The 12,505-nt window shown below is 46.4% G+C and overlaps 1 long non-coding RNA gene across 2 annotated transcripts; it reads right to left on the bottom strand.

Moving 5' to 3' along the window:
* Positions 1–3,668: 3,668 nt before the first annotated feature.
* On the bottom strand, positions 3,669–11,443 carry LOC132682695 (uncharacterized). 2 transcript variants are annotated; one of them, XR_009611813.3, is made up of 4 exons: positions 11,369–11,443; positions 5,826–5,952; positions 4,526–5,058; positions 3,669–4,158 (listed from the first exon to the last, which is right to left on the bottom strand). It is a non-coding gene; the product is annotated as an uncharacterized LOC132682695 (long non-coding RNA). The 2 variants fall into 2 exon arrangements; XR_009611812.3 differs by lacking the exon at positions 11,369–11,443 and adding an exon at positions 10,624–10,805.
* Between the last annotated feature and the right edge of the window lie 1,062 nt (positions 11,444–12,505).

The raw sequence follows: 12,505 nt of genomic DNA, 5'->3' as shown, positions 1-12,505 counted from the left end.
ATCAACTGGCAATACAATGGCAGGGTGACAAAAATCAATTAATCAGAGGTGCACGGATGAAGGAAAGTCAAGGGATTTATTCTATTTGTCTAGGTACCTATAAAACACCCAAGAAGCTCTATAGGCAATTACCATCTGGATTTTGGATTTTAAGAAGGATTGGGCAAGAGCAGAGACGAAGGATGACTAAACTTTCAGCACCATGCCACTATGGCAGCCTTCAGACAGGAGTGAGCCTCCCTCAGCCACACTGATCTTAATCCTTTCCGGGTTCCCCTCCTCCACCTTGGTCCCTCTTAGTGCCGGATGAGAAAACTCAGAAGGCTGGTCAAGGGGCTGGGACACAAGATACTTGTATCACAACTCTCCTTTCCTCATAGTTCTATCTACGCCCACATTTTTTGTTTTTTCAACTGCTCCCTGGCATAGGGAGGACTTGTAGTCCAGGATCTAGTCCCAGATTTAGCAAGTGTTTCTTAGGGCAAAGGTCGTTACAGGATTGATTTGACCTTGGGAGTAGTTGGGAGGCAATGTCAGGTATCTAAACCAGATGTGCTTTGACTTTTAGGATCCAGGATAACACACTGATGACATTAGTTTATCCAGCAAATCCCAATTTTGAAAGCAAGAATTAAAGTGCACGGAGTGCCCACAACGTGCCAGGACTAGGTTAGCTCTGGATCCACTCTGGCTTGTAGAAGTCCCACAAGGACAAAAAGAAAGGATTATGATAAGGTGGAAACTTAGAAAGGTAAAGCAACTATTAAATGTTATATATCTAGTAATATTAATTCTATTTATTTATTTATTTTAAATATAATTTATTGTCAAGTTAGCTAACATACAGTGCATACAGTGTATTCTTGGCTTCGGGAGTAGATTCCCATGACTCATCACTTACATACAACACCCAGTGCTCATCCCAACAAGTGCCCTCTTCGATGCCCATCACCCATTTTGCCCTCCTCCCTGGCCACCCCCCCAACAAGCCTCAGTTTGTTCTCTGCATTTAAGAGTCTCTTATGGTTTGTCTTCCTCTCTGTTTGAAACGAATTTTCTCCCCTTTCCTTCCCCCATGGTCTTCTGTTAAGTTAATTCTGGGATTCTTTCTTACTTTACAAAATATGCTCTTTCTGTTTCTCTACCGAGTAACACGACTGAAGCCTCAGGTCTCCTTTATTAATCTGTTTCAAACATTTACTTTCCTCTACTGACCGCCTCTGATCTGGCTCTCTCCGGCCTTTCACCTGATTTCTTGGCCGAGGGAAGCTGAGGGTGCCGAGGCTTTCCTAAAGGTCTGGGTATGAAGGGTCTCACCAAATGCCAAGACAGTTTGTGTTTGTTCGGTTGGGCAGCAGATAGAGTAAATGTTTTGCACTTACGGAATAATATGCACCTTAAACATATGTGAATGGGTTTCCCCCAGGAAGAGAAGCTGAGTAAATAACTAATTCTCACCTGCCATCTCTCATTAACTTTGGGGTAGCCACCATGCCCTCACAATTCACAATTCCATCGCTCAGTTTCTGTGCCCAAGGATTACTTTTTCTGCACACACCTGGGACTCTTTGCCCAAGGCTCTCTTTGGTGGTGGGAGCAAACTCAGCCTGCGCTGCAAGAGGCTGGAAGCACTGAAGATTTCATGCCCTCCTAGTGAGCCCCGTACCGATTATGGACCAAGGTTGGAGGATAAGTATCCCAAGTGCTTCTTCGCTTGGATGAGACACTCTGAAACGTCTGTGACAAGTCTCCCAGAGGAACCCCAGGGGAATGAGCCCCATTAACTCACAGCAATATTGAGCTGATTAATGCATCTTCTGTTAGTTTCTTTTGCTTGCCTTTCTTGCTTCCCTACTCCACGACCGATGCTTTCTGGGATCACCACCTGAATAAATTACATGCATCCAATCCTTGTCTCACGGTATGCTTAGTGAGAATCCCCCTAAAGACACATTTAAAAGAATGGTGGCATTTCTCACACTCCTATGTTCTCCGCTTACGGTTGAAATCATGTATGTTAAATATACATACAATGGGGACTACTGTCTAAGCAGAATCTCGTCTTAGTTGCAAGTCATGTTTCTCTCCTGAAAACGTCATCTTCCTTACTTTCTAGACACATAAAGCCATGTACATGGCCCCGCCCATATGGTACAAATTCCCCTCTGCTTTTGTTCTTTAATGCTTTTGAGGTTAATAACCTCCGTTGGTTCACCTGATTCCAGGGAACTCTTTCCAATTGTTTGAAATGGTTCAATGGGGGAACTGTGTGCTCTCTCCTTCCTCCCATTATGCTATTGCTAAATGGACCTAACAGAGCCACAGACTTGGGCTGATTGTCGCTGAGCATTCGGAACTGAAGCAGACGGGCGGTGGTGGGTATGAGTGAGAAGTGATGTGGTATCCCTCTCTAGGGAAGGAAATGACTGGATATAGTTGAGTCTACCTTTCTGTGGGTGCAGGGCTCCACCTCGTGAACCATGAGATCATGACCTGAGCCAAAATCGAGAGTTGGACCCTTTTAGCCTTGTAAGACTCATTTGGAACTTGTGAAACTCAAGAACGGGAAGAGCATAAATTTGTGTCCTCTAAAGCCACTACATTTGTGGTCATCTGTTATAGCGGCAATAGGAAATAGTGAATGCAAGGTCCCAAAACTGCCGAAGCAGCTTGACAAGTTGTACCAGACGGTTGATGAACTGTCACGTGACTCGTGTGGAGATGTTGTTTTTGCTCTTGCCCCTAGTTCCAATTTGTACATTTCTGTCACTGGCGAAGGCTTATGGTGGGTATTCACAGATACGGCCAACAACATGACAGAGGCTGGACTGGTTGGCTAAGGGAGAAGAGATGATAAGGCTCATGCCTAAAGGCGAAAGAGGTCCCACTTCTGGTCCATGCAAAACAGCGATGGACCATGTGGCAGCTCACCTGGTCATGACCACGGAACCCCAGGGGCTGAGGTGGGAAAGCAGACAACCCAGCTCTGAGGCGTTAGTTTTAGGAACCCAGCAGAAGGTGTCTGGCATGATTCAAAGTTCCTCTGCAGTCATCCTTTGCCGGCAATTTTTAGATTTCTAAATATGAATGAGTTCCATATGAAAGCTAGATTTCATTGGGTGGCCACGGAGGGTAGGAGGGTGGATGCAATTTGGCTGACTCTCTCCAACCTATTTTAGACTCCATTATTTCTCCGAACTCCTCTTGGAAGCACGAGTGGTAGCCACCGCATTGCCAGAGAGTTTGCTGTGTGCCAGGAACCTTATATATTATCTAAATCAATGCGATAATTCTGTGAGGGGAATGTCATGCAGCCCTGTTTCTAGATAACTCAGGCTCAAACAGCTTAAGCACACGTCTGGATTACACAGCTCGAACGTAGTCGAGCTGAGATTCAAACCTGGGCCTTTGGGACATGAAAGTCTGACCTTGACTGACACGCCACACCGCCTCTCCCAGCTCAGGTATCCTGAAATGGCAGGCGTGCTCTGCCTTTTCCTCTAGTTCTTTTTCTTCTGCCCCAAATCCCACCCTTCTATGAGCACTGGAGACCCCTAAGGCGGAGGGATCAGAGGGCATAGGCACACTTTGTGCTCATCCAAATCGTCCCATTTCTTCCTCCTTCATGCACAGACCATTTACGCGCCGTTAAGAGAGTTCCGCGCAAGTAGAACGAGGAGCTATTTTGTTTCAAACCGTCCTCAGTCACAGCAGTGAATAATAACAGCTGACACGTCTACGGCCACCACCAAAACCAGCCAATAACGCGCATGAATCACGGTGTGTAAATTTTTGCACAGCTCATTCGTACATGGGCTTTTTGTTGTCACAGCAGCTCTTAAGGCAGGTAATGCCATCGCCTTTTATAGAGAAGAACACCAGGGCTCAAAGAGGTCATACAAACAGAAAGTCCCCCGATCACTTCATTCCAAATCCACCTCCCAATCAGTGAGAACCTGTTGAGCATCACAAAGCATCCTCAGCGTGTTTGAAGCCCTGGTCACCACTGCCTGGGTCGGCCTTTGATGGCGTTAGGGTGGTTTTGTACCCATTCGGTTGGCTGCTTTTAGCCAGAAATTGTCACTTTCGTGCGGTGACAGTTCACAGTCGCCTCTGCCTTCACGGGAAATCGATGTCCTTTCAGAATTCTTCTTCCGCCTGAAGAACAGAGCAGCCTCTCTTTCAGCTCCGCTGCCCCCGTTTGCATTAGGGCACCAGGCTGCATCGAATGCGGGCGGCCTGTTTTATCCATTCATTCAATAAATGTTTATCAAGGATTTACGATGCCCTGGGCACTTTATTAGGTGATGAGAATGTAAAGATGAGCAAGACAAACATGGAACTAACAACGTAGTAGGAGAGAAAGGCAGCTAAATTATCAAGGGACATAAAGGGTTGGGTCTGCTCTCCAGCTGCCCAGCTGAGCACAGCTATTGGAAACGATACCTGGGATCTCATTTATGGGTATGACTGAGTGACAACATGGGAGAGGTCAATGCCATTAAAAGAAGAGTGTATTACTTACAGTTTCCAGGAGGAGGGGATATGGTATGTCACGAAGGGCCACACGGGGAAGGAGCAGGGTCAGTCGGCAGGCAGAGGGAGCGAGCGTAGGTGAGAATCTTTAATACTATAGCCGTGAAAAGTCATGAGGTGGGGGCATCCTCTAAGTGGGTAGGAGCAAAATGCAATATTGGGGTTTGGCGTGAGAGGGTTCATAATATGTTATCTATGTAATCTGCAATAACACAGGGGTCATACGGATGTAAACAGCTTCAGCCATTAGCTTGGTCCATGCTTGGAAGATGTCAAAACATCAATTACGGAAAATCAGGACTTATTATTACAGCAGGGTTGATCAGCAGGCCCCCTGAAGGTATTTGAGAAATGGGTGCCATGGTCGTACCGCCACTGAGAGTTTGGGGTTACTATACAACCACAGCTGACCAATAGAGTAACCTCGATAGTTGCAAAGAATTGACCTTCACAAGAAAATGGTCCAGGAAAATTAATGCCTTGACTTCACTCTCTTCTCTCCCTTCAAGAGCCTTCCAGAGGCTAGAAGGCAAAAAAAAAAAAAAAAAAAAAAAAGACCATTAATGTAGTCCATATAGATTAGTCCCCTGGGGCAGAAAATAGGGCAGTGCAGGGGGAAACTACTGAGCTCAGAGACCAAAAAGATAAGCAAAAGTGAGCTGTGAAGGGAGTAAGTTCTAGGCCAACAGTGCAGCACGTGCAAAGGCCCTTGGGTGGAAGGCAGCATGCTGTCTTGGGAGAATGGGCTGGTGTGACAGGAAGACAGAGAACAACGGTGAGACGGGTCAATAACAAGAGTGGAGAGGTAGGTAAGGACGTTTCCTGGCACCTCCTTATAGGCCGTGTGAATTATTTTGCCCACTATCTTAAAAGGGTTCTCAGCCAGGATAGTGGATGACATCATTTTCTCTATGTTTTTAAGACAGCCACTCCGGTTGCTGGACTGATAATGGATGGGAGGGAGGGGAGAAAACATGAGGAGGCCAGCTAGGAGGCCCTTGAAGCGTACGTGCTGGGCTGTAGCTGCTCAGCCAGGCATCTGTGGGCATCAGCTCCCTGTGGCATAAAGGAATCCCGAGAGCCAGGGAGGGGCCGTTGGACAAAGCCAGGACAGGGCTGCCAAGAACCATCTCACGCAGCAGGGCAGAAGCTGGTTGGCCCCCGTGGCCTGGACAAGGAAGCAGTCTTCTCCAGCTGGAAAGACTTGAGTCAAGGTGTTTCTGTGTCAAACAGTTTCACAGAAAGTCACCACGTAACCAGGAGGAATGCTGTGTCTCTGGGAAGCACACCTGCTCCCAGGGACCCCACAGGGAGGACTTGGCTTTCCTTCCTGGGCTTGTTTGAAGGATGCTTTTCATTCGGTCTTTCTCCTGGGCTCCTGGGAGGAACGCAGAGCAGAGGGAAGTTTCCGGAAGCCTAGAGATGAAACACACAGGACACATTCCTTCACCTCCCCCCATCCCCATCCCCAGTCGCTGCTGCTGTCTCATTGCTCCCTGATGGGATGTCATGGGCCCTCTGGTAATTGTCTGACCACTGACCCCAGGGAGGGAGGGCAGAAGCAGAGAAACGTGCTTGCACCCGACCCCTCACTTCCCCGTTTCTCTCTCCTGGCACCTTTTGGGCACCTCACTCTCCTCACCTTTCCTCTTTTCTCTTTCTTCCCTGCTCTGTTTGCCTCCAAAGTGATAACCCATTTCTCTCCAATTTCCTGGCCGCGATACTCATTTCTGTCAGGCCCGAGAGAGGACCAAATTAATGCAATCCTTTGTCAATGAAGAAAGGACATTTGTTAAATGGAAATCGTGCTTAAAGACAACCGAGAGCATCCCTCAAGGCCAAGCGTTCGGAAGAACAAAGGAATTATTCTGAGGAATGTTTAGTGTGGGGGGATTTGTATCAGGCATCAATATGTTCTGTCTGTAGAGACTCCCTGCTTCATGGGACAGACGGAAGAAGCAGAATTTGCAGGTGAAGCGCCCGGAGTCTGGAGCCAGATGGATCTTGCCTGTGCTATGGACTAACTGTGTGGCCTTGGGAAGGTTACTCAACCTCTCTGCCTCCACTTCCTCATCCACAAAATGGGAAGATTTATAAAATCTGCTTATATCACTTTATCATAATAAGTGAATATCATGTTCAAAATAATGGGAGGAATATAGCAAGCATTTATAAATATTTGTTGCTATTATTAGCCTAAAATGACGTCAGTAACATAAATTTGCGCACAGCAAAGAGTTAATCTCACTTTATGAATTACAAGACTCGGGAGGTTCCTTTCAGAAATAAAATGGTCCCACTACATAGGAAAATACAACTTGAGACTTCTGTTGTCTTTTTAAACATTTTTTAACGTGTATTTTATTTTTTGAGACAGAGACAGAATGCGAGCAGGGGAGAGGCAGAGAGAGAGGGAGACACAGAATCTGAAGCAGCCTCCGGGCTCTCAGCTGTCAGCACAGAGCCCGACGTGGGGCTCGAACTCAAAAACCGTGAGATCATGACCTGAGCCGAAGTCAGAAGCCCAACCAACCGAGCCACCCAGGCACCCCTGTTATTTTTTTCAGGTCACACATTGAAAAGAAAGATTTATAGTTGGGGTAAAATAGAAGCCACAAATAAGAATGGAAATCCTACCATTGTTCCATATAATAGTCGAAAGGTTTCAAATGAAATAGAAATAATGATGGCAATAATGACAATTTACTTAAACAGAACAAGTAGCTCCCCTCCCCCCCGCCCCCCGGCCACTGTCACTGAACATTTCATCTTTCTGGTCACCTCCTGAAATCGTCTCCAGAATCATAAAATGTGTATCTTCTTGGCTACTATAGCTTCAGTCGCCATCCTGCCTAGAAATATTGCCTTTCAGGAGTGATTTAGTTATTTAGAGAGTAGCTTGAAATACAGCACAGGTGATAGGAATCTTTAAGGGCACAGTCTGGGTCTTGTTCATCTAGATGTTTTCTGAGCCCATCACAGAAGCTTGTTATACAATACTGTTAGATGGATATTCAATATTCTGCGGCTGGTGAGTGAATGACAACTAAAATATTAAATGAATACGAATACTTGGGGGCAGTATACTTAGCAAACACACACACACACACACACACACACACACACACACAGAGTGATAGCTAGTGATTATTAGATGCAATTGCTATGTTAAGGACTGTACCTTCACTACAACCAGGTAGGTAATATCTCATCCCCATTGTATAGATGAGGAAACTGAGTTTATAGAAGTTAAATAAGTTCTCATTAAAGTCAGAAGAATTGAACCATGGGGTGCCTGGGTGTCTCAGTCAGTTAAGTGTCTGACTTCAGCTCAGGTCATGATCTCACCATTTGTGAGTTCGAGCCCCATGTCAGGCTCTGTGCTGATGGCTCAGAGCCTGGAGCCTGCTTCGGATTCTGTGTCTCCCTCTCTCTGCCCCTCCCCTGCTCATGCTTTGTCTTTCTCTGTCTCTCAAAAATAAATAAACATTGAAAAAAAAATTTTTTTTTAAAGTCATAACAATTGAGCCAAAATTTCACACCCAAATCACCTCCAACGTTTGACAATTACATTATAAAATGAGGGGTGCCTGGCTGGCTCAGTTGGCAGAGTGTGAGGCTGTTGATCTCTGGGTCATGAGTTAGAGCCCCACATTGGGTGTGGAGCTACTTAAAAAAATAATAAAATTTACAGAAATAAATAAGGGTGCCTGGGTGGCTCAGTCGGTTAAGTGTTCCACTTTGGCTCGGGTCATGACCTCACAGTTCATGAGTTCTAGCCCCGTGTCAGGCTCTGTGCTGACAGCTCAGAGCCTGGAGCCTGCTTTGGATTCTGTGCTTGCCTCTCTCTCTGCCTCTCCCCCAAGTCATTCTCTCTCTCTCTTTCTCTCAAAAATAAACATTTCAATCAATCAATCAATCAAAATGGAAGGAGGGTGATTTTTATTTATTTATTTTAGTTTATTTATTTTGAGAGAGACAGAGAAAGCCAGCAGGGGACAGACAGAGAGAGAGGGAGGGAGAGGGAGAATTCCAAGCAGGCTCTGCTCTGACAGCCCTGATGCTGGGCTGGAACTCACGAACTGTGAGAACACGATCTGAGCGGAAACCAGGAGTCAGACGCTTAGCGGACTGAGCCACTCAAGTGCCCCAGGGGGGTGATTTTTAAGTGAAGTGTTGCTAAAGTTACCTGAGAACACATTTAAGTGTATCTTTGGTAAAAGACGTTTTGTAACAGTATATGGATTAGCTATTGCTGCATAACAAAGCCCTTCAAAACTCAGTGACTTTAAAAAGAGGTAATTTTTTTTTTATTATTCCTGCATTTGTGGGTCAGCCAGGGTTTTAGGTGGGGCTGGGATGGACAGTTCTACTTTGCCCTGTGGGTGTGCAGCTGCCTGGACGGTTAAGCCTCAGGCTGCCGTGGCTGGGGTCGCTATGCTGCACGTGGATCTCATCTTCCTCGGGGGCACAAGCAGCCAGACCATGCTCCCTTCTCCTGGCGACAGCACACCTGCTGAGGGGAAAGACTTACTGGGCAAGTCCCTGTCTGTGTCACATTAGGCAAGTTACCTGGCCAGACTCAAAGTCAAGAGGTGAGCAGGTTTACTGTTCCAGTGGAGGTGGGGGGTAACTGCCAAGTCTATGGCATATCGCTCACACTTTAACTGGGCGTGCAGAAGTACTATGAGTGATATAGAATAAAGGATTTATTAGAGAGATTACACCTTATGCAGTCGTGGGAGCTATTTAAAAAGTCACCGTAAGGCTGTTGCCTCTGTATCTGAGGCTGGGACTGGGGTAATCAGGGCCAGTGGTTGGGAAGGGCCAGTGGTTGGGACACAATGTGGCGAGAGCAAGAGCCCCCTGGAACCCACGTCGGTCTCTGTTTTCAAATATGCAGACATGGGTGGCCTGCAGGAGAAGCTGGTGCTCCGCTGATGTGTCTGGCCAGGTGCACACATACCCGGCTCAAGAGCTACGGAAGGTGGAGGAAAACCTCCAGCAGGAGCTGGAGGCTCTGTGGGGCAGGTGCCACGCCATGTCAACACGGAGAGCCAACAGGTCAACAAGAACACACAGGAGTTTCAACAGGGCCAACCCACACCCCAACCTTCAATACATTAAAAAAAAATAGCGGCCGCTTTCCTTCCCTTTTCCGAAACTCACAGAAATTTTCTTCTGGCAAACTTAACGCAGGACTAGACAGAGAAGAGTATGTTGGGAAATGTAGTTTCAGCTTAGCTACGATGACAAAACCAAGGTACAACATGTGGAAAAGGGCATGGTTTCAGGAAGGGATAACATATCGGGGTCCAGGATGCAAATGACCACACGTAATAACATAGAGAAACTGACTCAGTGCATGTGAGGAGTAATTGTCTGCCACAACCAGTTCCTGCTTATTGAAATGGAAGCGTGCAATGGCCTTCATCAGCTTTATGAGTTGTACTTCGTTCCTCTCTGGAGAAAAGCAATCCACGTGGATTGTAGCGGGGCTGCTAGACCGAAGAGGACAAGTTGGCGGTAAAAATGTAAGACATATGCCCACAGGTAGAAGGTGATACTGCTGTTGACAATCCGTGTGATGCCAGCGGACTAGGTCATGTCCTCACTGTGAGTAAAGAGGAAATGAAGGCCACCTCGTTTACGTCTCTCCTTGGCGAGAGTGACACAAAAGCAGCTGGAGAAAGCGAGGCAGCCAAACAGTAAATGACCAAGGGGCAATCAGGCATTGAAGAAAGAGCCCTGGATTAGGGGTCTGGAGAGCTGGGTCCCATTTCTGACGGGCCACAACTGGTTGGACCACTCTAAGGATGTATTATTGCAACTCAGTTTCCTCATCTGTGGGTGGAAATGTTGGACCAAATAAATGTCTGGCTGCCTTCTAGGTACTATGATCCAAGCAAGCCCTTACATGACCCCGGTGACTTCTGCTAACCTACAGGCCACCACGTTTCTCTGTCTCCTGTTTGCAACTGTGCATTTAGACTTTGGGCGAGGGACAGAGGTACCCAAATTAGATACTCAACTACTGGATTCTCTTGTTCAAAAAGCTGCTATATAACTTTGGTTAATACAATTTACCTTGTTTGCGTCTCAGTTTCTGCTTTCTCTTTTCCTGTCTCAAAGAGGTATAGGTATGTGAATTCCACTCTGCTGCTTGGAATAAATCAACTTTTCAAAACAAGGAATTGTGCTAGTTTTTTTTTCTTCTTGGCATCAGAAGGAACAAAAGGAGGGTGAGAGATGAAGGATGGTTATATGGTGTTAGGGGTGGAAAGGGGTTGAGTTGAATGTTGGGAGGGAAATGGAGGAAAATAAATCCCTGCAAAACCCAACAGCCCTGTGATTCACAAGCAAAACTTGTTTCTGAATTGGAGCGGAGAGTGGTGCCCATGTGATGGTGTGTTTCCCCAACTGGGATTATTTTTTTAATTGGAAGTTTTTAAGATCAAAGGATGCCTATACATCCCAGCTCTAAATTAGGAATTGAAAGCTGTAAAATCCAGGATCTCCTAATTAACTCCTGCTCCAAAGGACCATCATGGCATATGAATAAAATGTACGGTATTAACTGTACAATATTCAATGAGCAGAAACATCTCCAAGTAGCCCTGGGAGTTATCCTACTTCTCCTGGGAGCAGAACCTCCTTTTTCCTAGTGGAAGAAGCTACATCTAAGATCAGCTGTCTTACTCTACAGGATCAGGATTTTTGATCATCTCACAGACCAAATTTCCCACAGGATGAGAGGGGCTGGCTGTCTCAGAGAATTCTTATAAACAGCTGCATCCCAAATCCAGACTGCTTGGCGATAAGCACTCCTTACCTCCTTCCCCGCTACTCTGGCGACGTGAAAATGGAGAGCTGACAAGAGGGAAGGGCTGCTTCCTCTGGAGCAAAGCCCACACTGTGTCTAGATGTCACAGCTGTATTTGTTAGGTCATCCAGAAAGTATACACTGAGACACAGTTATAAGGGCAAGATACTTATTGGGGATAAGGTCTGAGAGATAAGTGGAGGGGAGTCAGCGGGGAAAGCTCAGACCACACCCTGGACCAGACTCCTGTGTCAAGAGGGGTGGAAGGTGGTCAGGTTTGGGGAGGGGGGGAAGAACCTCAGGCAGGTGCATTGTACTCAGCAGTGGAATGAAGGGCTTAACATCGTATGCAAAAAGGAAGCCCCTCTTAGGTTTTCACCAGGCTTAAATGGAATTAGCTTTGTAGTTTTTATAATCTTCTTCACAAAAGGATGCGATTTCAGTTTCATTGGTGATTCTAGCTGCTTTTAGAGTCCTATCTACTTTCAAACAGCAATCTGTCATCTTCTCCCAAACTCAACATGAGTTCGCTCGTCTGGTTTGTAAGCTTGGTGAATAATCTTTACTTTATCGTATTTGTAATTTCTGAATGGTGGTGGGAGGCTGGTCCTTGAAGGCTCATCTTGCTTCAGAAGTACTATAAATCCCTATACAGTTGGGTCCAAATGAACTCTGTGATATACCACGGATTTAAATTGTGATGCCCAATGAACAAATGAGGTGACCTATAATGGGAGCTTTGGAAGCCATGTAAAGAAATTCCTTTTGATTCAGCAATGTCATTCATGCATAGGCCCCCAGAGATCTTGTATATGTGCATAAGAAGAATTGTTCTGAGCGTCCCCTGATGAGGCTCTGAGATACTTTTGGCCAGCTCAGTGGAAGGGGCCAGGACAAGCTTGCCTATAGAGGGGTTCCACGCTGGGCAAAAGTGGCCAGGCCCTACAACCTATGTAATGCCCAGTCATTGGCTGGAGGCTGCTTGAGGACAATGTGGCCTTATTGTAGATTCTGGAGGCCCTCAAAGAGGAAGCTGTCAGCCAGCTGCACTCCTCATGGCAAATCACTCTTGAATGAGGTCTGAGAGCTGGCCCTCCCTGGCTGCCTCACTGGCCCTGGCGTGCCTTTCGATGGGATAACGAAAGA

The sequence above is a fragment of the Panthera onca genome, chromosome C2 (genome assembly GCF_046562875.1).
Source record: "Panthera onca isolate mPanOnc1 chromosome C2, mPanOnc1 haplotype 2, whole genome shotgun sequence".
NCBI lineage: Eukaryota > Metazoa > Chordata > Mammalia > Carnivora > Felidae > Panthera > Panthera onca.
Note: the sequence above shows the minus strand (reverse complement) of the source record. Positions and strands in the feature narration are given on the sequence as shown.